This window comes from Eurosta solidaginis, chromosome X (assembly GCF_040869045.1).
Source record: "Eurosta solidaginis isolate ZX-2024a chromosome X, ASM4086904v1, whole genome shotgun sequence".
Classification (NCBI taxonomy): Eukaryota; Metazoa; Arthropoda; class Insecta; order Diptera; family Tephritidae; genus Eurosta; species Eurosta solidaginis.
Genome location: NC_090324.1, coordinates 88444661 through 88471132, shown reverse-complemented (window position 1 = coordinate 88471132; position 26472 = coordinate 88444661).

Here is a 26472-nt window from a genome sequence, read left to right as displayed (position 1 = left end):
GAAGATCGTATACAGCAAATCGTTCAGTAATGCCAGTGATTACCGAATCAACGATCACCAGGAATGTATTGTTTTTAAAATCAGACTCTGAATCATCCGTAATCATCTTATTTAAATTAGAACGTCTTTTGGGTTTTCTCTGTCGAATGTCCGAAAACTTTGGCGAGATGTTTAGTTGAATAGCAACCGTTTTGCATTCGTTTAAAATTGTTTACCATTGGTTCCTGATCAACTTCAAATCAGCTAATAAGTCATCTAGATATCGGACCTCAACATCTATGATGGCGTCTCTAGCTTGGAGGACCACGTTTCTTTCATTAATGATAGTCACTATTTTGAACCAAATTGAGGACAGCAATATATATTCGAACTTGTTGATGTACTTGAGAATGCCGGTAACATCGCCGTATGCTTGCGCAGTCAAATTTGGCTTTTGGCTGAAAGACTATTAAGAGAGCTTGGTACATTTTATTTTGAGGATGTCCCATCGTTGTGGAGTGCTGCTGAAAATAGTAAAACATTTTTGTACCTCTCCGAAGAAAGTAATTGCAGCCGTACAACATTCTGCAGCATCAACACCACATAAATTGAGACTGTGGGATGCACAAGGCGAGTAATCAGCATTCGAGTTTTTGTCGAGAATGTGACGTAGTGCTCCGTTGAAAGTTCCTCTCATATTGGCGCCATCAAGGCCGCAGAGAGCCGAGCCGGGCCCCTGGGACAGTTCGCGTATACGGCCCCCCTAAAAAATAAACTCAATCCAGTAAGAAAAATAACATAACATACATATATTTTTCAATTTGTATTAGAACGCTCCCCTTCAGCCACACTGACTGGAAGTGTCCAAAATATTCTTAATGCTATGCAGATGTTAGGAAATAATACTTCCATCTTCAAGTCATGAAATTTGTTCAGACTCACATCCCATATTTGCTAAGTGGATGGCTTTGAGATGAATGATTTCATATATTAGATCCGTAGAAATATCGATGCCATAAATCGTACAGAATGCCGCTGCCCTTTCTCTGAGCTCTTCTTCCGTCTGATCCGGATACTTCCACAAAAAACCAAATTTAATCGCAATGTCATTTACGGCTTCGAAACGTTTTGTCATGTTACCAATCAAGCAGTCCAAAAGAACGTAAAAAACTTGCTGTTTGAATTGAGTTTCGGAATCACACCCAGGTGATTCATCAGGTAATTCATCGAACTGGCGCTTTCTTATCTTCCTTCTTTCTCTGCGAAGGTATTCACAACTCATATACTCCTTGCCAGAGCTTTACATTCTTGAAGTATGATCGACCATTGATCCCTGAACTTCTTCAACTCATCAATCAGGCTACGTATATTTTTTGTTCCCACGTCCAGTGTGGCATTTATAGCAGTACCAGATTTCGATGGTTGATTACCGTCAACACTTTGAGCCAAATGGAAGCTAAGAGGATACACTCAATACACTCCCCATATATGTTTCAATACGTTTAAAATCCGTTACTGTTTCTGAACTCAGATTCAAAAGCATGATTTCATCAACAGGTTTCAATATATGGGGAATGTGAGCTGCGAAAGGTTTCACACTATCCACACGAGCAGACCATAGAGTTTTTGACATGCTGTGTGTGCAAGTAGCAATTAGTTTTTTCCTTGAGAATTTTCTATCTCTGAGGGCTTGCGCTAAAGATATTATACAATTTCTGCATAATATCGACAAATGTGATGACTTCTGCACATTAAAAAATTTACCAATAATTGCACCACTGACAAAAGAAATACGAAGCTTGCAACAATTAACGTGAAACTGACCTATGTAACCTTATCCACGGCATACTCATATGTTTGCACAAATTTGCGCTTCACAAAACAAGTCAAGTGTACTAATTTTTTAAAATTAACGCTCTAGTTTATTATCAGCCTGTATTTACAGATGTCGCTGGCTTTTACAAAAATGTAAAAGCAATACGACCAAACCGATAGGGGCATAGTTATAATCGAAATAAAATGTGATTTTAAGTTAGTTGACGCATTTTTGACAAATAGCGCTTATAAAATTGTGTCAAAAACGTTTATCTAACTTAAAGTCACATTTTATTTCGACTATGACTATGCCCCATAGTATTTGATTTAATTTAGTGATTTTCAATTTTAAAACAATTTTTTATAGCAACTAAATATGTATGTATCTATGAAATCCTAGTTAGAGTACTGCCAATACCGCTTTGCCTTGACGGGCCCACAAAAACCTTCCGGGCCCCAGGGCTTCGCACACGCATCAAGGCTCGATGACAATGCAATAATGTAATGGTTGGGTGACATAAGGTAAACGGACATAAGGTCAATTGAACTTATGACCACACCAAATGGCCATAAATTTGAAACCTTACACATAATGCGAAAAACGGATTCCTTTATTAGTGATAGAAGTGGATACATGGCACATCTACGAAAGACCATACTGGGGCCTTTTTTAACACGCTTTTATTAGCTTGGCCTGTATCTATGTAACGGAATCTTTGTGATAAATTTTCACCGGTTTCTAGAAGTCTGATTAATTTGAAACTTTGCATACGTATCAAGGACCGGTGACAATGCATTGATGTAATGGTGTGGTGACATAAGGTCGAAGGCCATAAGGTCAATTGGCCTTATTACCACTTTGAATGGCCATAAGTTTGATTAAAACTTTGCACACGTATCAAGGCTCGATGACAATGCATTAATGTGATGGCGTTGTGACATAAGGTCAACGCCCATAAGGTCAATTGGCCTTATTACAACTTTGAATGGCCATAAGTTTGATTGAAACTTTGCACACATATCAAGGCTCGATGACAATGCATTAATGTGATGGTGTGGTGACATAAGGTCAACGGCCATAAGGTCAATTGGCCTTATTACCACTTTGAATGGCCATAAGTTTGATTGAAACTTCGCACGCGTATCAAGGCTCGATGACAATGCAATAATGTGATGGTGGGGTGACATAAAGTTAATGGACATAAGATCAATTGAACTTATGACCACCCCAAATGGCCATAGATTTGAAACCTTGCACATTATGCGAAAAACGCATTCCTTTATTAATGATAGAAGTGGATGCATGGCACATCTACGAAAGAGCATACTGGAGCCCTTTTTTAACACGCTTTTATTAGCTTGGCATGTATCTATGTAACGGAATCTTTGAGCTTAATTTTCACCGGTTTCTAGAAGACTGATTAATTTGAAATTTCGCATACGTATCAAGGACCGATGACAATGCCTTAAAGTGATGGTGTGGTGACATAAGGTCAACTGCCATAAGGTCGATTGGCCTTACTACCATTTTGAATGGCCATAAGTTTGATAGAAGCTTTGCACCCGTATCACGGCTCGATGAAAATGCATTATTGTGATGGTGTGGTGACACAAGGTCAACGGTCATAAGGTCAATTGGCCTTATTAACACTTTGAATGGCCATAAGTTTGATTGAAACTTTGCACACGTATCAAGGCTCGATGACAATGGATCAGTGTGATGGTTTGGTGATATAAGGTCAACGGCCATAAGGTCTATTGGCCTTATTACCACTTTGAATGGTCATAAGTTTGATTAAAACTTTGTAAACGTATCAAGGCTCGATGAACATGCATTAATGTGATGGCTTGGTGACATAAGGTCAACGGCCATAAGGTCGATTGGCATTTCTACCACTTTGTAAGGCCATAAGTTTGATAGAAACTTTGCACCCGTATCACGGCTCGATGAAAATGCATTATTGTGATGATGTGGTGACACAAGGTCAACGGCCATAAGGTCAATTGGCCTCATTACCACTTTGAATGGCCATAAGTTTGATTGAAACTTTGCACACGTATCAAGGCTCGATGAAAATGCATCAGTGTGATGGTGTGGTGACATAAGGTCAACGGCCATAAGGTCAATTGGCCTTATTATCACTTTGGTTTTGATTGAAATTTTGCACACGTATCAAGGCTCGATGACAGTGCAATAATGTGATGGTGGGGTCACATAAGATTAACGGACATAAGGTCAATTGAACTTGTGACCACCACAAATGGCCATAAATTTGAAACCTTGCACATAATGCGAAAAACGCATTCCTTTATTAATGATAGAAGATGTGCCATCTACGAAAGAGCATACTGGAGCCCTTTTTAACACGCTTTTATTAGCTTGGCCTTTATCTATCTATGTATCTATGTATCCGATGAGCCGAGAGCACCGGTAATGCAGAGCTCCGTTGCACCTTTTGAAGCATTTTAAAATAGGTACTTTTAGCTAGTGCAGGCCACCAGTCCAAGGCACCATAAAGAAGAGTCGGGCTCACAATTGCTGTGTAAATACAGTAGGTCACCTTAGGGGAGAATCCCCAGGAGGTGCCAATTGCCCTCTTGCAGGTGAACAGCCCTGCTGCTGCCTTCTTGGATTGCTCCACTATATGGTCACTCCATAATAGCTTCCTATTCAAAATGACTCCCAAATACTTGACTTGATCGCTAAACGCTAAGAACGTACCCCCAGTTCTTGGCAATGTAAGATTTGGTACTTTGTACCTCCTTGTGAAGAGAACAAGCCCGGTTTTATCCCGGTTGACTTCCAAACCTGCGGCGCGTTGTACTCCTGGAGCAGCTCCAGGATGTCAGCTGGGTCCGTTGGCGTCACTGGAACCCAGGCTCTAGCCCTTGGTCGTGAGGGGATATCACGCGCCTCCACTACCTTGAGGCGCGCGCCTGGATATACCACCCCTATCAGCGTGATGGCAGCCCTATAGAGGTTGACCGACCTGGCGTCGTCACAGGCAATTAGCTTGACATTGCCCTGGAACCACCCTGCATCGGTGTAAGATGGCGGTGGACCAGGGTTGTCTTTTTAACCTTAACAGCCACCGTAGCGAGCGCGGCCTCGATCCACTTCCACTGTTGTTTCGGTATCCCTTGGAAATTTCGGCGAAAGACCGCGTCCAGTCTCCCTGCGTCTTGGCCCTTTACGGTGCCGTGGGGTTGGATTCATCCATGGACCGCTGGCGTTTCGAGGTTTCATCACTCTCGACTAAAACTTTTAAAATTACTTGAACTAAAAAATTAAAAATAAATAATAATTTAAAAAAACTAAAAAAACACGCTTATATGGCAAACCGAACTAAAAAATAGAAAATAATTTTCAATTAAAAAGAGTTTATATAACAGTAGTAGAAGGTCAAACAGTCGTTTATAGTTAATCACCTCAAAATAAAATTATAATAAAATTTAAGTTATTAACAGAATAATTTAATTCACAGTAAAAAGCGTGGGGTGCTTGATATTGAATGTTACAATCATTCTATTGGCAACTATCTGAGAGGAAAGATATGAAATGTAGTCAAATGCACCCCACGCTTTTTACTCTGAATTAAATTATTCTGTTAATAACTTAAATTTTATTATAATTTTATTTTGAGGTGATTAACTATAAATGATTGTTGGCAACTATCTGAGAAGAAAGATATGAAATGTAGTCAAATGCACTCTACACTCCACTGTAGAGAGAAAATCCGGCCCGGGACTAAACAATTTACGGGCCCCTATAAAAAATCCACTAATACATTTCAATAGCTTGAATAAATGACGTCTCATTCATGAATCATTACACTGCGTTACAAAAACTAGCATTATTTCTGTCCTATGAGCGAAATATACTTTTTCGGAAAGGGGAGAAAAAATAAAAATACACGTGTATCGGCGATTTTAATGTGCGCGTCATTTTTTTTTTATGTATAAAGTATAAAGCTCGTAGTGTCCGTCTGTCCGCCATAAACAGTTTAGTGTTAGAAAGTTACTATTGATAAACTATAAATATAAGGAGTAGGATGGGCCAAAAGACAATTGTTTTTTTTTTCGGAACGCTTTAGTAGTTTAAAAATTTGGACTCCATTCAAGTTATGCTGAAAAAAGTGAAAAAATGGTTAAAAAACAATCTGGAAAACTTGAGAATTGATAAAAATCTATTTTTTAAAAAATTTGGCGTGATACAGACATTTTCACGAGTTTGCCTGCAAAAATTCAGCTCGATTAGATCACGGAAAAAGGGATAAAAATCGATCCAAAATCTTTCACACAGGCGGACAGACGGACATTAAAAGCTTTATACTTTATACATAAAAAAAAATTCTGACGTGTACATGAAAATCGCCGATATACGTGTCTTCTTATTTTGTCTCCCCTTTCAAAAACAGTATATTTGCTTCATAGGACAGAGTGTGTGTAATGCGGTGTTATTGATGGATTACATCAAAAAACATGTTGGCCACATCAACTAAATGATTTTTGGACTAAGAGCTGCATTAAATTAACACAGAATATTTACTATTTATACTATTTTATTGTAACGTAGAAATAAAATTCTCTTTTAACAGTACATACTGTTTCAAATAATCTTTTCTAGTTATTTGGTAGCATTTTAATACATTTCTAATAAATTTAATGATGATTATAAATTTTAATTATTCAATATAGAAAGTTCGGATATCAAAGAGTGGCTTTACTTGCTTTTTTCGCTGCAAAATTTTTATAATAATATCAAAATTTAACTGTCTTGCCAAAACAGATTCAACACAAAGCGTGGCAACTCCTCAAAATCGCTCTTGAGATGAACACGATCTATGAAAGTTTTTTATTCTTCAAAGGACGCTGAAGGAACGTTCTGCACTTGCTACAGTGACAGGTATAGTGAAAAAATACGTAAAGCAACAGAAATGTTGGGGAAAATCGTATACAGCAAATCGTTCAGTAATGCCAGTGATTACCGAATCAACGATCACCAGGAATGTATTGTTTTTAAAATCAGACTCTGAATCATCCGTAATCATCTTATTTAAATTAGAACGTCTTTTGGGTTTTCTCTTTCGAATGTCCGGAAACTTTGGCGAGATGTTCAGTTGAATAGCAACCGTTTTGCATTCATTTAAAATTGTTTCCTATTGGTTCCTGGTCAACTTCAAATCAGCTAATAAGGCATCTAGATGTCGGACCTCAACATATATGGCGGCGTCTCCAGCTTGGAGGACCACGTTTCTTTCATTAATTAAAGTCACTCTTTTGAATCAAATTGAGGACAGCAATATATATTCGAACTTGTTGATGTACTTGAGAATGCCGGTAACATCGCCGTATGCTTGCGCAGTCAAATTTGGCTTTTGGCTGAAAGACTATGAAGAGAGCTCGGTACATTTTATTTTGAGGATGTCCCATCGTTGTGGAGTGCTGCTGAAAATAGTAAAACATTTTTGTACCACTCCGAAGAAAGTAATTGCAGCCGTACAACATTCTGCAGCATCAACACCACATAAATTGAGACTGTGGGATGCACAAGGCGAGTAATCAGCATTCGAGTTTTTGTCGAGAATGTAGCGTAGTGCTCCGTTGAAAGTTCCTTTCATATTGGCGCCGTCAGGGCCGCAGATAGCCGTGCCGAGCCCCTGGGACAGACAGTTTTTCAATTCGTATTAGAACGCTCCTCTTCAGCCACACTGACTGGAAGTGTCCAAAAAATTCTTAATGCTATGCAGATGTTAAGAAATAATTCTTCCATCTTCAAGTCATGAAATTTCTTCAGAAGTGGCAGCGAATCACATCCTATAATTGCTAAGTGGATGGCTTTGAGATGAATTATTTCATCTATTAGATCCGTAGAAATATCGATGCAATAAATCGTACAGAATGCCGCTGCCCTTTCTCTGAGCTCTTCTTCCGTCTGATCCGGATACTTCCACAAAAAACCAAATTTAATCGCAATGTCATTTACGGCTTCGAAACGTTTTGTCATGTTACCAATCAAGCAGTCCAAAAGAACGTAAAAAACTTGCTGTTTGAATTGAGTTTCGGAATCACACCCAGGTGATTCATCAGGTAATTCATCGAACTGGCGCTTTCTTATCTTCCTTCTTTCTCTGCGAAGGTATTCACAACTCATATACTCCTTGCCAGAGCTTTACATTCTTGAAGTATGATCGACCATTGATCCCTGAACTTCTTCAACTCATCAATCAGGCTACGTATATTTTTTGTTCCCACGTCCAGTGTGGCATTTATAGCAGTACCAGATTTCGATGGTTGATTACCGTCAACACTTTGAGCCAAATGGAAGCTAAGAGGATACACTCAATACACTCCCCATATATGTTTCAATACGTTTAAAATCCGTTACTGTTTCTGAACTCAGATTCAAAAGCATGATTTCATCAACAGGTTTCAATATATGGGGAATGTGAGCTGCGAAAGGTTTCACACTATCCACACGAGCAGACCATAGAGTTTTTGACATGCTGTGTGTGCAAGTAGCAATTAGTTTTTTCCTTGAGAATTTTCTATCTCTGAGGGCTTGCGCTAAAGATATTATACAATTTCTGCATAATATCGACAAATGTGATGATTTCTACACATAAAAAAATTTACTAATAATTGCACCACTGACAAAAGAAATACGAAGCTTGCAACAATTAACGCGAAACTGACCTATGTAAGCTTATCCACGGCATACTCATATGTTTGCACAAATTTGCGCTTCACAAAACAAGTCAAGTGTACTAATTTTTTCAAATTAACGCTCTAGTTTATTATCAGCCTGTATTTACAGATGTCGCTGGCTTTTACAAAAATGGAAAAGCAATACGACCAAACCGATAGGGGCATAGTTATAATCGAAATAAAATGTGATTTTAAGTGAGTTGACGCATTTTTGACAAATACCGCTTATAAACTTGTGTCAAAAACGTTTATCTAACTTCACATTTAAAGTCACATTTTATTTCGACTATGACTATGCCCCACAGTATTTGATTTTAGTTTGGTGATTTTCAATTTTAAAACAATTTTTTATAGCAACTAAATATGTATGTATCTATGAAATCCTAGTTAGAGTACTGTCAATACTACTTTGCCTTGCCGGGCCCACAAAAGCCTTCCGGGCCCAGGGCTTTGCACACGCATCAAGGCTCGATGACGATGCAATAATGTGATGGTGGGGTGACATAAGGTAAACGGACATAAGGTCAATTGAACTTATGACCACCCCAAATGGCCATAGATTTGAAACCTTGCACATAATGCGAAAAACGCATTCCTTTATTAATGATAGAAGTGGATACATGGCACATCTACGAAAGACCGTATTGGAGCCCTTTTTTAACACGCTTTTATTAGATTGGCCTGTATCTATGTAACGGAATCTTTGTGCTGAATTTTCACCAGTTTCTAGAAGTCTGATTGATTTGAAACTTTGCATACGTATCAAGGACCGATGACAATGCATTGATGTGATGGTGTGGTGACATAAGGTCGACGGCCATAAGGTCAATTGGCCTTATTACAACTTTGAATGGCCATAAGTTTGATTAAAACTTTGCACGCGTATCAAGGCTCGATGACAATGCAGCAATGTGATGGTGTGGTGATATAAGGTCAACGGCCATAAGGTCAATTGGCTTTATTACCACTTTGAATGGCCATAAGTTTGATTGAAACTTGGCACACGTTTCAAGGCTCGATGACAATGCAATAATGGGATGGTGGGGTCACATAAAGTTAACGGACATAAGGTCAATTGAACTTTTGACCACCCCAAATGGCCATAGATTTGAAACCTAGCACACAACGCGAAAAGCGAATCCCTTTATTAATTATAGAAGTGGATGCATGGCACATCTACGAAAGAGAATACTGGAGCCCTTTTTAACACGCTTTTATTAGCTTGGCCTGTATCTATGTAACGGAATCTTTGAGCTTAATTTTCACCGGTTTCTAGAAGTCTGATTAATTTGAAACTTTGCATACGTATCAAGGACTGATGACAATGCATTAAAGTGATGGTGTGGTGACATAAGGTCAATTGGCCTTACTACGACTTTGAATGCCCATAAGTTTGATAGAAGCTTTGCACCCGTATCACGGCTTGATGAAAATGCATTATTGTGATGGTTTGGTGACATAAGGTCAACGGCCATAAGGTCAATTGGCCTTATTACTACTTTGAGTGGCCATAAGTTTGATTAAAACTTTGCACACATATCAAGACTCGATGGCAATGCATTAATGTGATGGTGTGGTGAGATAAGGTCAACGGCCATAATGTCAATTGGCCTTATTACCACTTTGAATGGCCATAAGTTTGATTGAAACTTTGCACACATATCAAGGCTCGATGACAATGCATTAATGTGATGGTGTGGTGACACAAGGTCAACGGCCATAAGGTCAATTGGCCTTATTACCACTTTGAATGGCCATAAGTTTGATTGAAACTTCGCACGCGTATGAAGGCTGGATGACAATGCAATAATGTGGTGATGGGGTGACATAAAGTTAAGGGACATACGACCAATTGAACTTATGACCACCCCAAATGGCCATAGATTTGAAACCTTGCACATAATGGGAAAAACGCATTCCTTTATTAATGATAGAAGTGGATGCATGGCACATCTACGAAAGAGCTCACTGGAGCCCTTTTTTAACACGCTTTTATTAGCTTGGCATGTATCTATGTAACGCAATTTTTGAGCTTAATTTTCACCGGTTTCTAGAAGTCTGATTAATTTGAAACTTTGCATACGTATCAAGGACCGATGGCAATGCATTAAAGTGATGGTGTGGTGAAATAAGGTCAACTGCCATAAGGTCAATTGGCCTTACTGCCACTTTGAATGGCCATAAGTTTGATATACACTTTGCGCCCGTATCACGGCTCGATGAAAATGCATTATTGTGATGGTGTGGTGACATAAGGTCAATAGCTATAAGGTCAATTGGCCTTATTACCACTTTGAATGTCCATAAGTTTGATTGAAACTTTGCACACGTGTCAAGGCTCGATGACAATGCATTAATGTGATGGTGTGGTGACACAAGGTCAACGGCCATAAGGTCAATTGGCCTTATAATCACTTTGAATGGCCATAAGTTTTGATTGAAATTTTGCACACGTATCAAGGCTCGATGACAATGCAATAATGTGATGGTGGTGTCAAATAAGGTTAACGGACATAAGGTCAATTGAACTTGTGACCACCCCAAATGGCCATAAATTTGAAACCTTGCACATAATGCGAAAAACGCATTCCTTTATTAATGATAGAAGTAGATGCATGGCACATCTACAAAAGAGCATACTGGAGCCCTTTTTAACACGCTTTTATTAGCTTGGCCTTTATCTATCTATGTATCTATGTATCCGATGAGCAGAGAGCCCCGGTAATGCAGAGCTCCGAACTCCGTTGCACCTTTTGAAGCATTTTAAGATATGTACATTTAGCTAGTGCAGGCCACCAGACCAAGGCACCATAAAGAAGAATCGGGCTCACATTGCTGTGTAAATACAGCAGGTCACCTTAGGGGAGAATCCCCAGGAGGTGCCGATTGCCCTCTTGCAGGTGAACAGCCCTGCTGCTGCCTTCTTGGATTTCTCCACTATATGGTCACTCCATAATAGCTTCCAATCAAGAATGACTCCCAAATACTTGACTTGATCGCTAAACGCTAAGAACGTACCCCGAATTCTTGGCGATGTAAGATTTGGTACTCCCTGCGTCTTGGCCCTTTTCGGTGCCGTGGGGTTGGATTCATCCATGGACCGCTGGCGTTTCGATGTTTCATCACTCTCGACTAAAACTTTTAAAATTACTTGAACTAAAAAATTAAAAGTAAATAATAGTTTAAAAAAACTGAAAAAACACGCTTTTATAGCAAACCGAACTAAAAAATAGGAAATAATTTTCAATTAAAAAGAGTTTATATAACAGTAGTAGAAGGTCAAACAATCGTTTATATTTAATTGCCTCTAAATAAAATTATAATAAAGTTTAAGTTATTAACAGAATAATTTCATTCACAGTAAAAAGCGTGGGGTGCTTGATATTGAATGTTACAATCATTCTATTGGCAACTATCTGAGAGGAAAGATATGAAATGTAGTCAAATGCACCCCATGCTTTTTACTCTGAATTAAATTATTCTGTTAATAACTTAAATTTTATTATAAATTTATTTTGAGGTGATTAACTATAAACGATTGTTTGACCTTCAACTACTGTTATATAAACTCTTTTTAATTGAAAATTGTTTTCTATTTTTTAGTTCGGCTTGCTATAAAAGCGTGTTTTCTTAGTTTTTTTAAACTATTATTTATTGTTATTAAACTTTAAAACAAAAACAAGCTTATGTATTGTCAAAAATTTACTGACATGATGTTAAATGAAAAAAAAGATATATCTTTTTGTTTGCAAGGTTTTTAAAAAATTTAATATTGAAAAGGAGTAGTATTACAAGTAGCATAACTCAGTTAAAACATGCCGTATAAAAAATCTAACATATGAATTAAAAACACATTTACCTGTCCTAAAGGAAAATGTAACTAGATTTGATTAAGGCTAAACAAGTGAACAAGTATTTAGGTTAGAATGGTATGTTGCTTTTTAACCCAAAAATACTTCGAACTGCACATAATTTTTATACAATTTTAGATGTGCGCGGCTAGCTTTGTTGACGTTGCAGATGGGTTTGGGGTATGTATACTCTTAAGTGGACATTTAGGAACGCCAGGGAGTATATTAAAAAAAATTTGGAATATTTTGAAAAATCGACTTTTGGCCAGCTAACAAGAAGAATTTCATTTTTATGAAATCTGGTAGCAACACGTAGCCATTTATTCAATAAAACGGAGCTGAATCAAAAGCAGACCTTCATCCTCATCCGTACAGATAAAGGTAACACTTTTGTCCACTTAAGCCCGGACAACGCACTTATCAGAGCCGAATATGTGCTATATATGTGGCCGTTCTCGACGATTTCAGCCAACAGTATATGCTGTGTATGTAATGATTTGTTGAAATTTGAAGCTTCTAGCTCTTAAAATGGGGTAGAAACTACGAAAAGATTCTTTCTAGGGCAATCGGTTGTATAGGATATATGCTGCATGTATGACCGATCTTAACGAATTTGTCAAACAAATATATATCTCATACTAGCACACCCGGCAGTCGTTGTTCTGCCCTAAATTTGGTCTATCAGCATACATTTTAATAAGCTTTTTCCGTTTAACTCTGCCCTACCCCCCTCTTCACTTTTTCCAAATCCTTTTATTCACTCCTCCCTCCCTATTTTTCGCTTCATCTATCTCTAACTTCGTCTCACTCTATCTCTTTCTCAGTCTCCTTCTCTTCTCTCAAGTTCTTCTCATTGTTCGTCATCCCATATTGCCAGTCCCAGAGGGTGGTATGTATTTTGTTCCAGTCACACTCCGAGTCTCAGTCCCAGTCCTAGTCCTAATCCCAGCCCCAGCCTGTCTCTGGTCTACTTTCCGGAAAAAAGGATTGTAAATACTAATATAGGCAAATTGTTATACCAAATTTCAGGCAAATCGAATAGGACGTAGTAAATAGGTATGTGGGTATTATTAATTCATGTCTTTATTTCGGCTTCGCATGCACATTTATCAGTTTTGCCAGGTTGAATCCAATATCGCGATGAAAATTACTTTAAAGCTCTTAACAGCTTTCATTTGATATCCGTATTACACACACATTATAGGGGTATCAAGGTCCATGTATTGTCCTATATCTCGAGACCCAGTCACCCAGCGGTATACAAATTACTCTGTACTAAAGCACACACCAACAGCTTCAATTTGATGTCCATAATTCAAAAACAGATCCTAGTGTTACCCTGATCCACGTTTTGGCCTATATCTCGAGACCCTAGCCACGAATAGGTATGAAGATTACCCTGTACTAAAGCACTCATCAACAGCTTTCATTTGTTATCCATATTGTATAAACACATTCTAGGGGTACCCGCGCCCACGTTTTGGCCTATATCTCGAGACAATAGTCACCAATAAATATGAAAACAACCCTGTACTAAAGCACTCAACAGCTTTCATTTGATAATCATATCGTATAAACACTGCCTAGGGGTACACGGCCCCACGTTTTGGCCTATATCTCGAGACCCTAATCACCCAGGGGTATGAAAATTACCCTCTACTAAAGACCTCATCAACAACTTTCATTTGTTATCCATATTCTATAAACACATTCTAGGTATACCCGGGTCCACGTTTTGGCCTATATATCGAGACTCTAGTTACCCAGGCGTATCAAAGTACTCATAAACAGCTTCCATTTTATGCCCATGATGTACAAACACATCCCAGGGTTACCCAGGTCCAGTTTTTGATCTCAAGACTCTAAAAAGAACGGGATAAAAAGTATCCCATGTCTGCCTCCTGGTTCTAAGCTACCTCTCCACCAATTTTCAGCCAAATCGGTTCATCCTTTCTTGAGTTATAAATAGTGTAACTAACACCACTTTCTTTTCAAAAGATAATCAACAATCATAAAAAACAAAAGATACCTATTTTATTCAGTTATTTTTTTAAAGCGTTTTGAATATTTGAAAGAGAATGTGCTCGAAATTTTTCAACGTGGCAAAGGTTTGAAGCCGCAATTTTACCCTGCATAAAATGGTGGTGTAGCAGTGCAACTCTGCTAAACCATTGAGTTCGTAACTTCGCAAATTTTTAGCGAAGAATATTGAAATGAAGGAAATAATTTCTAATGAATTTTTATTATCATTGACAGCGCGTTTGTGAAAATCAGCTAATACACGGCTAATGCACTATAAATGTTGAAAATTTTCTGGGGTAGGAGTAACTCTATGAAGGCTTTACCATTTACTTAGGCAACAATTTCTTTCAGAAAAGAAAACGCTATTAGTTACCTGCGACTGTAATCCTACGACGCGATGAAAGTTTCTTCGCTTTTTATATACACTTTTTTAACAGAACTAAACGCAAAAAAAATGATACTATTTTTTAAGAAATGCGAGTGCAAACAGCTGTGAAGCCAGCTGTTTTTCAAAATATTGCCAACTAAACTTTACTTTGTAATGATTTAAATCATATGATGTAAAGGGCCATATAGATATATTAAATCAACACTGTATTTAAGGTATTTAATTGGAGGACCTGATAAAAGCTACCAAGTCCCTTATATCATGCTCCCAGGCCTGGAGCACTTAACGCCGGGCAGTTGCAGATGAGGTGCATCGCCTTTTTCTCTTCCTCATCTTCATTACAACTTCTGCAGCATCGTCGAAAGGGCGTTCCTAGCCTTTCCGAATGCCGTCCAACAAGTGAGGAGATTTTGTCCCTGCTTAGGGTGGAGACGTGACGAGATCTCTTAATATCCCATTTAGGCCAGGATTGCTTTGATGTTCTACACCACGGGGTTAGTAGCCATTTTTCGTTGGCTTGACTGTAGGTATACTCTTTTAGCATTAGCTTGCAATTGGCAAAAGGCATACCTAGGCGTTCTTTGTCAGGAAGAATCTGTCTGGTCGTACCCTGCCTAGCAAGTTCGTCTGCAGCGCAGTTTCCTCTATGTCCCTGTGTCTCGGGACCCATGTGAGGTGTACACGGTTCTTTTGGGCCGTCTCCTGAAGAGATCGGCGACAGTATAGTGTAAATTCGGAGTTGAATGAATAGGAGCCAAGGGATTTTATTGCCGCTTGGCTATCACTGAAATTAAAGATTTTCTTGCCGGTATTTTGTGTGCCTATTTGAGTCTTGGCTTCCATGATAGCTGCTACTTCTGCTTGGAAGACGCTGCAATGATCAGTAGTCTGAAAGAAAGTTGGAGATCTGGGTCCTTTGAAAAGACGCCCCCTCCAACCCTACCGTCCAGTTTAGAACCGTCGGTGGATACGGAAATTCTGTCTGTGGTATCCAGGAACCTACCCGGCTCCACCCAATCTTCCCTGCTGGGAATTTTTTACTATAAAGTTGTTGTCCGCAACTGTTGTGTTCGCATACCGGTCTGTACTTCGAGGAAGGAAGTCGTAGTTACACAGTGTCCTGCCGTGACCTGTAGGCTTAGTGCTTCAAATGGGCGATTCTCTTAACCGCAGTGCTGACATTGCAGTTGCGCGGTATCCTGTTATACCCAGAGGTAGGATGTCAAGAATGATTTCAAGAGCAGCGCTTGGCGTTGTTCTCAGAGCACCACTTATGCAGATCATACTAGATCTGTGCACTTTTTCTTTAAAGTTTCTGTTTGACGCCTTGTCCAAGGCTGTTCACCATACAACTACCCCGTACAGCAGTATGGGTCGGATAATCGATGTGTAGATCCATCTGCAAATTTTGGGGGTTAGACCCCATTTTTTGCGTATGGCTCTTTTACACGTGTATAAAGCGATATACGCTTTTTCCTGGCCCTGGTTAATATTATTTCCAGATCAACCTTTTGTCCAGAACTACGCCTAGGAATTTAGCCCTTTCGCCCAGATTAAGGAGCACTCCGTTTAGTTCAGGTAAGATTAACTGTGGTATTTTGTACCGTTTGGTGTATAAAACAACAACCTTGTCTGAATTGACGCTGAGTCCGCATCTGGAGGCCCACGAGGAAACCTCGCGCAGTGCTACTTGCATTAAGTCACACAAGGTTTGGGGAATTTGCCCCTATAAGAAAAGCTAGGTCGTCCGCATATGCCACAACCTTGCCGCCACCCCAGCGTGCGTCTCGTAATAACGAGTTCGCCATTAGGTTCCATAAGAGCGGGGAAAGAACCCCACCCTGAGTCGTGCCTCTTGTGACATAGCGTATTCTATCAGACTTCCCCATGGATGAAAGTATTTTCCTTCCCCTGAGTAGTTGATCGATTACTCCCACGAGGGACCTGGTTACACCCAGATACATCAAGGCGTTATTGAGGGCATCTGGGCTTATATAGTTGAAGGCTCCTTCAATATCAAGGAAGGCCACTAGACAGAAGTCCTTTTCAATCAAGAATGTTTCTATAGTAGAGATTAGGCTGTGCAGCGCAGTCTCAGTGTATTTGCCCCTGATGTAGGCATGTTGATAGCCAGATATGAGCTCGCTATCAATAGTGGTCATGATGAAATCAGTTATGATCCTCTGTTGGGCCTTTAGCACAAAGGACGAGAGCCTAATCGGTCTGTAGTCCTTTAGCTCGTAATGAGAGGCTTTACCAGCCTTAGGAATGAAGATGACGGTAGCGTTTCTCCACGCATGCTTAATATAATTTAAAGCCAATCATGCAGAACAGATATGACATAGCCATCTGGCTGTTACTTCCAAGGAGTTAATAAGTTGTGCGGGAACGATCCCGCCCGGCCCGGCAACTTTGAAAGGTTTAAAGCTTTTAACTGCCCACTTAACCCTCTCCTCCGTTATGGGCATATTTACGGCCAGATTTGTTACAGGTACTTCTGGTGGGTAGTTCTGGTTTCCAGGAAAATGTGTGTCCAGGAGCAGCTCTAGAGTCTCCCCTTCTGAACTGGTCCAGGTACCGTCATGCCCCTGCAAAAAGATCATTGCTGTTTGTGATTTTGAAAGCAACCATCGCAGCCTTGCTGTATCGTTAACACTTTCTACTCCTGTGCAGAAGTTTCTCCACGAAATTCTTTTCGCCTGTCTTAGGGCTTTTTTGTATGCCCTTAAATTGTCTTTGTATAATAGCCATTGTGGCTCATTGTCTAGGCTTCTTGCCCTGTTATATTGTATCCTGCAGGATTTGCGAAGTAAGTCCAGGTCATGGAACCACCAGTGGGGTTTGCGCTTCCGCGTGGTTTTGGCCCTGGGCAAGCCTGTTCGAGGGCATTAGAGAGTGCCGTTGTAAAGGTCGCTACCAGAACCTCAAACTCCTCTGTTGAAGAGGTGCTTTGTGAGGGCAACTCCTGTAGGTCCCTAGATAGCAGCAAATTGTGGGTTTTCCAGTTCGTATTGCGCGGGTTGCGTTTTACGATGGGTTGTTCCACCAAAAAGTCTATCACAAATTCGATGTAGCAGTGGTCTGAGAAGGAGTGTTTCCCTAGAACACGCCATTTTTTTACACATCCATACATACTTTCACTACAAATGTTGAGGTCCTATGACCTCTCTACGATTTTTAGTAATAAAAGTTGGCTCGTTACCTATGTTGCAAACTAACAGGTTAGTTGTTCAAAGATAATCAAAAAGTGGCTCACCACGAGTTTTGAAATCGGAACTTCCCCATTTTACGTGATGCGCATTTTCTTCCGGTCGGCCACCAAATATATCACCATCCTATGCGGAGGAGGTTCATGAGCATCACACGGCATATACACAGATGCCATCGTTATGCCATTGTTATGAAAGCTGACCGCAGTCATGTTGCCATTGCTATATTTAGGTAAAAGAAAGATGTTTAGCTCAGACTTTACCAGGATACAGGTTCTAACTTTACCTTCTGCTGAAGCTCGGATGAGCTTGAACGCACTGGCGCCCAAACCGCAGATCCTGGAGTTTTTCACCCAGGGTTTTTGGATGAGGACCACGTCGAAGTCACCTTTAGAAAGGCGATTAATGAGAGCAGCCCAGGCTGCTTTAGACTTTTGGACGTTTATCTGAAGCACCCTCAGTGTGAGTTGATTCAGACTCCCCTCCCTGCACTACCGTAACCACGGTCTCTTCCCCGTCGCTATCGAGCAGGTAATCCTCCATCGTCAGATGGCCCAGAAAACCTGCACAGTCTGACGAGGCAGACCTTGGTCATCGAGGCAGCCGAAAGTGATGCGCGTTGCGAGTCGCCACGGTATACATGTATTACGACATCGTCGGTGCCGTAATACACCCTTCCATTGCTCCTACTGTGGTGCTGGAGAGCATCCTTAATTAGGGCCAAGACGACGTCTTCGACTCGGATTACACTCCAGTCGTGCGTCGGGAGAGCCGGGTTCATGACATGCAGTATCCGCAGAATTCTTTCTGGTTCAGCTGGAGTTGCTGGAACCCATGCTCTTGCCCTTGGCCTGGCTGGAATGTCCTTCCAGTTGACGACCTCAATCTTAGCCCCGGGATAGACAGGGCCCAGCCTTGCAGCTGCTGCTTTATATAAAGCAACAGTTTTTCCGTCGTCGCAAGCGAGGACTTTGATCTGGCCCTGGTACCATACCGCATCAGTACTAAGTGGCGGGGTGCCCGGAGACTCGCGGTCATTTCTGCGGTCCAGGATACCTATAAGGATCCTGTCCTTGGCCACCTCGGCAAAGCTGGGCTTACCTACCCCAGGGTGTAGTTGGTATCTTTTCAGAGGAGGTTTGATATCCTCGTCCGACCTTTGGCGTTTGTAGGGAGTAGCGCTGTTTGCAGCCGGCACGAGAGTGCTTAGAAAATTTGGCAGCAGTGCTTGCGCTCTTTCAACCGCGTTCCTGGCACTCTGCGGCAGCGAGTCCAGCAGTACCCCTTCATACTTTTTAAGGACTTTAGCGGCCCGCTTTTTATCCCGGTGACCGGAGCCACCGGGAGAAATGATCCTGGCAGAGTTCAGACGCGAAGTTTCCCCCGCCGTCGCTCTCCCGGTTTAAGTCTTTCTGCCGCCTCCGTCTCCCCTGAGCAAGCAGATCGTGAGACCCCTGCTGCGGTCATAGGGAGAACGGTCACGGAACTGGCGTCTGGTGGGCGCACAGTAGCAGCAGGCGTTCCGGTAACCGCCGTTGCCGGCGCAACTGCCTTCGCAGCCTTACTGGTACTGGCCCCCACCGAGTCGCTAGAAGCTCTTGAACCCGTTGAAGTTGCCCTCCTACAGTTTGGGGTGAGCCGACCCGTAGTTGCCATCGCGGTCAGTCCCCCGGTTGTACCTAAAATTGCGGCTACCTCTTCCCTTGGCTCGGAGTGCCCAGGTCGTTAGACCCCTGCCCCATTCGCGGGACGACAGGTCGCCGTGCCCGCACTTGGTCGGCGTTCGGCATCGGCAGGTGCGGTGGCGTTCGCCGTTGCCAACGCAACTCCACCCGCAGCCGTACTGGTGCCAACCCCCACCAATTCACTATTTCCTCTATTTGAGGCCCCCTAAACCCTGTTCCATTCGCGCCCTTAGGGCGTGTTTGCCCCTTCGGCAGTTCCGGCGATGGTGCCCCTCCCCTTGCAGAGGAGGACGAAATTTTATTATTGTTTTTATTGGAATTCATCTTGGTCGTAAGATACTTCGCCAGACAAGGCCAGCTAAGGGTCTAATATTTTCGAAAGGGAAATGAGTCGTCCGCCGCGGCAGAGCCCCTTACCGCGGTAAGACCGAAATACTCTATGAGGCGGCCCGTTCAAATACAGCCTGAAATACAGCCCTGCTGCTAACCTCCAATGGGCACAGTGCCGCATAACACCCTGGATTGGGAGGGGGTAGTTCCTGGTCATCGCTTGACAGAGGGGATTGTCACCGCCAAGATGGAGATCCAGGTGGATGCACATACTCCATGTGTCCTACTCCCCCCTGCCTAACGACTAAGCCCTCGCACCGCGCCAACATGCGTACCCGTGAAGGATGCGTACTCGTGAAGGAATGTGTACCATACTTAGTACATATTTTGATAAACATCGTAGGGTTCAGCCTACGTTTGCAATGTAAGCGGAAAAAATGTAATTATTTACGACATCACATTAGAATCTTCAAAAATAACAATATTTCTTCACTATTTAATGGATGTTGTTATACATATAAGCCTTCCTCATCAATCACTCTATCTATTAAAAAAACACATAAAAATCCAGTACGTAGTTTTAAAGGTTTAAGCATTCAAAAGACAGAAAAAACTACTTTGTTTCATACTATGTAGTGATTCGTAACCATTTGGTAAAATTTAAAGCTTCTGTTCTGAACGCATAAACTGAGGCAGACATGACAAAATAACTTATTTTCTAACAAATAGGTTGCATGGGCGATATATGCTTTAGTGGTCTGATCCACCTGGTTCCGAAAATGTCTAGTCGGACACCTCAATATTGTAACGAATTTAGGGAAAATTCCGCTTATTCCAAACCTTCTGCTAACGCTCGAATCGCTAAACTGTTCAATAAATAACTAAAATATTCTGTTTTGCAAAATGGTCTTTATTAGCCCCAGAAAGATAATAAAAAAAAAAATAAATGTAAGGTGCGATAACCTCCGAAGAGATCTAAGGCCGAGCTTCTCTTCCAATTTGCGTCGTGCTCCTCTTGATTTTCCCTACAAATTGGCCGGACGGGACCTACATGTTTTATGCCGACTCCGAACGGCATCTGCAAGGCAGATGAGTTTTCAATGAGAGCTTTTCATGGCAGAAATACATCAGGAGCGCTTGCCAAACACTGCCGAGGGGCGACCCCGCTTAGAAAAATGTTCTTCTAATTTAAAAACCTTGTTTCTAAAATTTTGATGTTGCTTTGACCGGAGTGCGAACCCAGGGCATATGGTGTGGTAGGCGGAGCACGCTACCATCACACCACGGTGGCCCCAGAAAGATAACGTTATTTTTTTTTACTCTAGAAACATAACGCAAGTCTGAGGGATGTGTTCAAGTTTAAGGACCATAAAGATATATAAAAAAACTTTTTTTGTTTTTTTTTTTATCATTTATTTGATATATATTCACTTGTCTTAAATGTTTTTTAAAGAAAAATATTGTTTTTTTAATACATTAAAAATTAAGTTTGATTTTTCTTGGACTTGTCCTTACAAAAATCAATCTTTTTCGAAGGACCTCAATTTATAGCAAAAAAAATCAAAATCAAATACATTTTTTTGTACTTCAATTGAATGAATTAACTGTTTTAAACTATAATTAAAAAATATTAGCTAAAATTACCATTTTAGGCAAAAATTACATATAAAATTTGTAGTCACGTAAAAGACAGACGTACGTTATTTGAGTAGGGTTAGACTACTTTGGGAGCAGTACAATTATACTTCACTTCGCAACTGATAGCGTGTTTAAATTAAACTGATTACTGATTCCTCAGCTTGCGCTGCTTTTATACTCTCAGTTTTCTCGTTCATCCATTTCTCCTAAGGTCTAGTCATTTCGCGAAACTGTATTCCAAAATAATTGTATCCCTTGCTTTGTTATTAGCTATATACATGTATACCTATTTGTAGTTTATATTTCTCTTATAGCCATATGCGTATGTATAGGTGAGTAACTACTTGTGCTGATGAATACATGTGTGTGCGTGAGTAATCTCTTCGTCGCCGCCTATATATGTGTGTAAATGGTGATTAATGTGTTATGTAGCTTGCTGAGTAATCTCTTCGTCGCCGCCTATATATGTGTGTAAATGGTGATTAATGTGTTATGTAGCTTGCTTTAATGTTTTTGGTTGTTGTGCATTTATTTAATACCAGCCAAAATTCGCCACACTGCCCTCCACCTAAGTTGGATCGTCCCGATTAGACAAATTCCCTGATCTAAACGCTGCCAGCCTTTCAAAATGAACCACTTTCATTTTGGTTCTTAGTTTGCCAATGGTTTGTATGCGGTACACTACATCGTTGATCCGTTCTACAACTTTGTATGGGCCTTCTCAATTATACTGCAATTTCGGGAACAAACCTTTTTTCGTTGTGCATACAATCCACAGCACCAAATCTCCTTCCTGAAAAACTTCCGAATTAATTGCTATAATGTACCTGGCTTTCATCTTTTCATAATCTTTGTTCGTTGCCTTACAAGATCGTGTCGACTACTTACCTTAAGTGCTCCTCCAAGGTTCTACTGAAACGTTCCACCATACCATCGGAATGAGGATGCGATGCAGTTGCCCGTGTTTTTCGAACACCCAACTTCTTACACATTTCTTGGAACAAAGCTGATTCCAAATTCCTGCCTTGGTCAAAATGTAACTCCATTGTTACACCAAACTTTGCAACCCAATTGTTTATAAACACCTCTGCTAATGTTTCCGCTTCTTGATTTGGGATTGGATATACCTCTGGCCATTTGCTAAAATAATCCATAACCACCAGTACATATTTGTTTCCGCAGTTGCTAGTAGGAAATGAACCTGCGACATCCATAGCGATCCTTTCAAATTGCGCACCTGAGTTATATTGCTTTATCTGGCCATAACTTCGGGTTTTGGGCCCTTTCGCTCTGCTGCAAAACTCGCAGTTGGCAATCCACTCAGTGACCGACTGACGGCAACCAATCCAATAGAATCTCTGCTTAATTTTCTCGATTTTCTGCTTCAGCCTGAACGTCAAGTCGTGGGGCTCGCCATAAAAATCATCAAAACTCTCTTGACCCGACTGCTTCCTCTCCATAATTTCCCTGATTATCTCGTAATCAGACGCAGCGGTTTTAAAGTGGGCCAATAGCTTTGCCTTAAGCTGGAAGTAGCCAAAAGCAGGATCGTCGGCATGGTCCTCAAGAAGCTGCCAATAACACTTAAGTGCAGATCCTGTCACGAGATAATGGAAATCAGTGAATTCAGAGAAGATTGTATGAGATGTCATACTGAGCCCTTAATTTTTCTATTCTAAATAAAAACCTTTCCACGGTGATCCCCTTAGCAGACCCATCGAGCTTGACGTGACAATTGTCTAGGTCGACCTTCCACCAATGTGGGTGCGCAGGCTCCCCATTTCTGCACTGACCCGTGGCAGCTTCGGAATTATTCCTGTTTTGGTCCCTATCTCTCCCCCCTTGCGGCGTTGATGCGTTAGCGGCTTGCTGGTTTGGACACTGAGCCGACACTTCTAGTTCCCCCATAAGGTTGCTGAAGTGTGAAACGTCGGCCCTCAGGTCACGAACCGCGTTTATGTACTGCGCCATTACCTCATTCTGGGTAACCATCATCTCCACCATTCATTGAAGCTGTTCGGTACTGGCAGCAGCTGAGCCTGAGGCCTTGGAACCCCTAGCTCCCGAATACGTTGGCTGTCCATCCTGTACGGCGTCCGCTCTTCCGTTGACTTCTGGTGCTCCGGTTTCTGGCATTCTTAAAATGTGTTCAATCTTCGTAGAAAAACTCAGGCTGTTATTGGACTCGTCGACGAATAGCTGGTTTGTAATCGACACTGCGGAACGCCTATTCGTATCGCCCTCGCTTGAACCAAAAATCCTAGCAGCGCACCGATTAATTAGGTCGGTAGGTACAAAGTCAAATGGGAATGGTATTCCCGTATCTATTTGATTAAAAATCGCTAATAAAAGTAAATCGAGTTAGAAAAGATATTCGATTACGTATCAAATGCAGTGATGAAAAAAAATTTATAATTAGTAAACTACGCAACTAAATAAGACCTTCGAAAATTAATCCAAAATAAATTCAATACCTTAAATTCATGTTCAAATAGTGCTAAAAACTTCAAGAAAAATTCAAGTCGAATTTTAAAATAAAAGGATTCAATAAAATTAAAAAAAAAAAAAATAACAACTAAGTATAAACCTAAAAATCCAAAAATTCCAAAAGTTTGTGAACTAAACTTCACGCGAGCAATTAAAAAAACAATATAAAAATAAATACAATAAAAAGAAAAAAGGAATATTCCAAGATTTAAATATTGTTAATGTATATATACGTACAAATTCAAGTTAAACTTAATTTTGTGGAAATTTCGGAAGAAAGTAAAATAAAACAAAAAACTGCATTAAAAGTAAGTGACAAAAATAACTCAGTATATTTCTAAATATTAACCTATGCAGATTCCGAAATTAGTTTCAATGGCTAAATGTGTTTAAATTAAGTGTAAAATAAAATGAAAATGTAATTAATTCCGTTCTTATTGCAAAAAAAAATAAAACTAATCAAAAATTTAAGAAAAGATATTCCAGATAAACAAAGTGAACTAATGAAACATATGTGAGTTTAGTACGTGATGACAAATTATTAATATATTTATTCCCAAAAAAAAAAGTTATGAATATAAATATGTACTGATATAAATATAAAAATGTCAATATGCATGTAGGTATTTTCCAAACAAGAATATATGTATTACAAAAAATTATATACATGTGGTATTATATATATAATATGTTTAAAAAGTATTCAAGACAGTATTAAATTGGTCCTCTTCTTATACAAAAAAAAAAACTTGCCACGAATTGTGCATAAAAATCATTTGGTGTATTTACGGCGTTGCACCTTAGCAAGGTTTTAGTGGGTATGCTAAGTCCGTATGTTTGTCATCCGTCCCAATTCACTGTCAGCTAAATTTCCCCCAGTGTAGAATTCGGCTCAACAGTGTTCGATTTCTGAGTTCGAATATGGTAGCCACATTCTCCCATTACCCATTACACCACTTATCCATATTGTGTCGACTCACTGCAAACCTCACATGCACGCAATGCTGGACTGCGTTCATGGTAGCTTGAACTGTGGTCTACTAAACAAAAACAATACTCTCAAACTTATACCCCCCTTTAGTATCAGTCAGGCATTAGAATTCGACTTGAATGAATGTTGAAGCCTTGGCAAGGTACTCCTAATGCCAGAGAGATACACCCCCTTTTCGTTATAGCAGCACTAACAGTTTTGACTGGTCCAAACGGCGTTGCTACTACAACCCTATCAAGTTAAACAATTTAAAAGATATCAAAGGAAACATTAGATAGAAAGCAAATGAAGTGGGCTTAGGTGTAGATATGAAAGATGTAAAATGAATTAATTTATTTATTTGGGTGGAGGTACCATTAAGTGCCGAATACCCCTAAATGATTTAACAAGATTATTTAAGGAGGTGGCACCCTTGAGTGCCGAATACCAAATCTTCTTTATTAATAAAAACTTCAGCGTATTTATACATAAATCTTATGCACTACTTAGTTACTACATAAACATATACATATTTACTCTAATTCTTACATTCTTACTAAGTATAACAAAAGTACTGTAGCCAAGCGTATGCATACACATTCATAAGTTGCTTCAATGCACTTGCTGAAAGCATGTGAAAATGTTGGAGTAGAGGAATACGCGGTGTTAGCAAATTCTTAGTTACAGACTGAACAATTTAGACACCGCGCGTGTTATGTGCGTAGATATGTATGCATTCACTTTTGATACATTACACCTCCCTTTTCAAAAAGAATTGATGGCAATTCTATTTCATTTAATGACTTTTGGTAATTTTTATTTATTTCAGATTTTTATTTGTTTATATATTTATTCGTGCGAAACATTTTTCTTACAATTTTGTTACTATGTGTTTTGGCTTTGTTTTTTTTTTTTTGAACATTTTGCTTAAGCATAGGGTTATGTTTATGATAGTAAAAAATGAAATGATTTTATTTTTAATTATTTGTGCCTATCTTGCGTAAAATAATGTTCTTGATTTATATGTTTGTTTGTACATATTTAGTAGAAATTTATGAGTGAGTAAAGTGAACATTTAAGTCGAGATAAGATGTTTTTATTTAATTTAAGTCTATTTTTGTGTATTATAATTTCCTTATTTTCATTTTTTAAAGCGTAATTATTATTATTTCTATCTATGCTTTCTACCTTATACGGTATTAGAGTAAAATTATTATTTTTATCAATATTTTCTACCTTATAGGACCCTTTATATCTATTATCTATCTTATGGACTGCTTCATTTTTAACTAACACTGAATCTCCTATATTTATTTCCTTATAGTGGATATTTTTATCATAATTAATCTTTTGTCTTTCTTTAGCTTCTTTTACTAATTTAAAGGCTTTA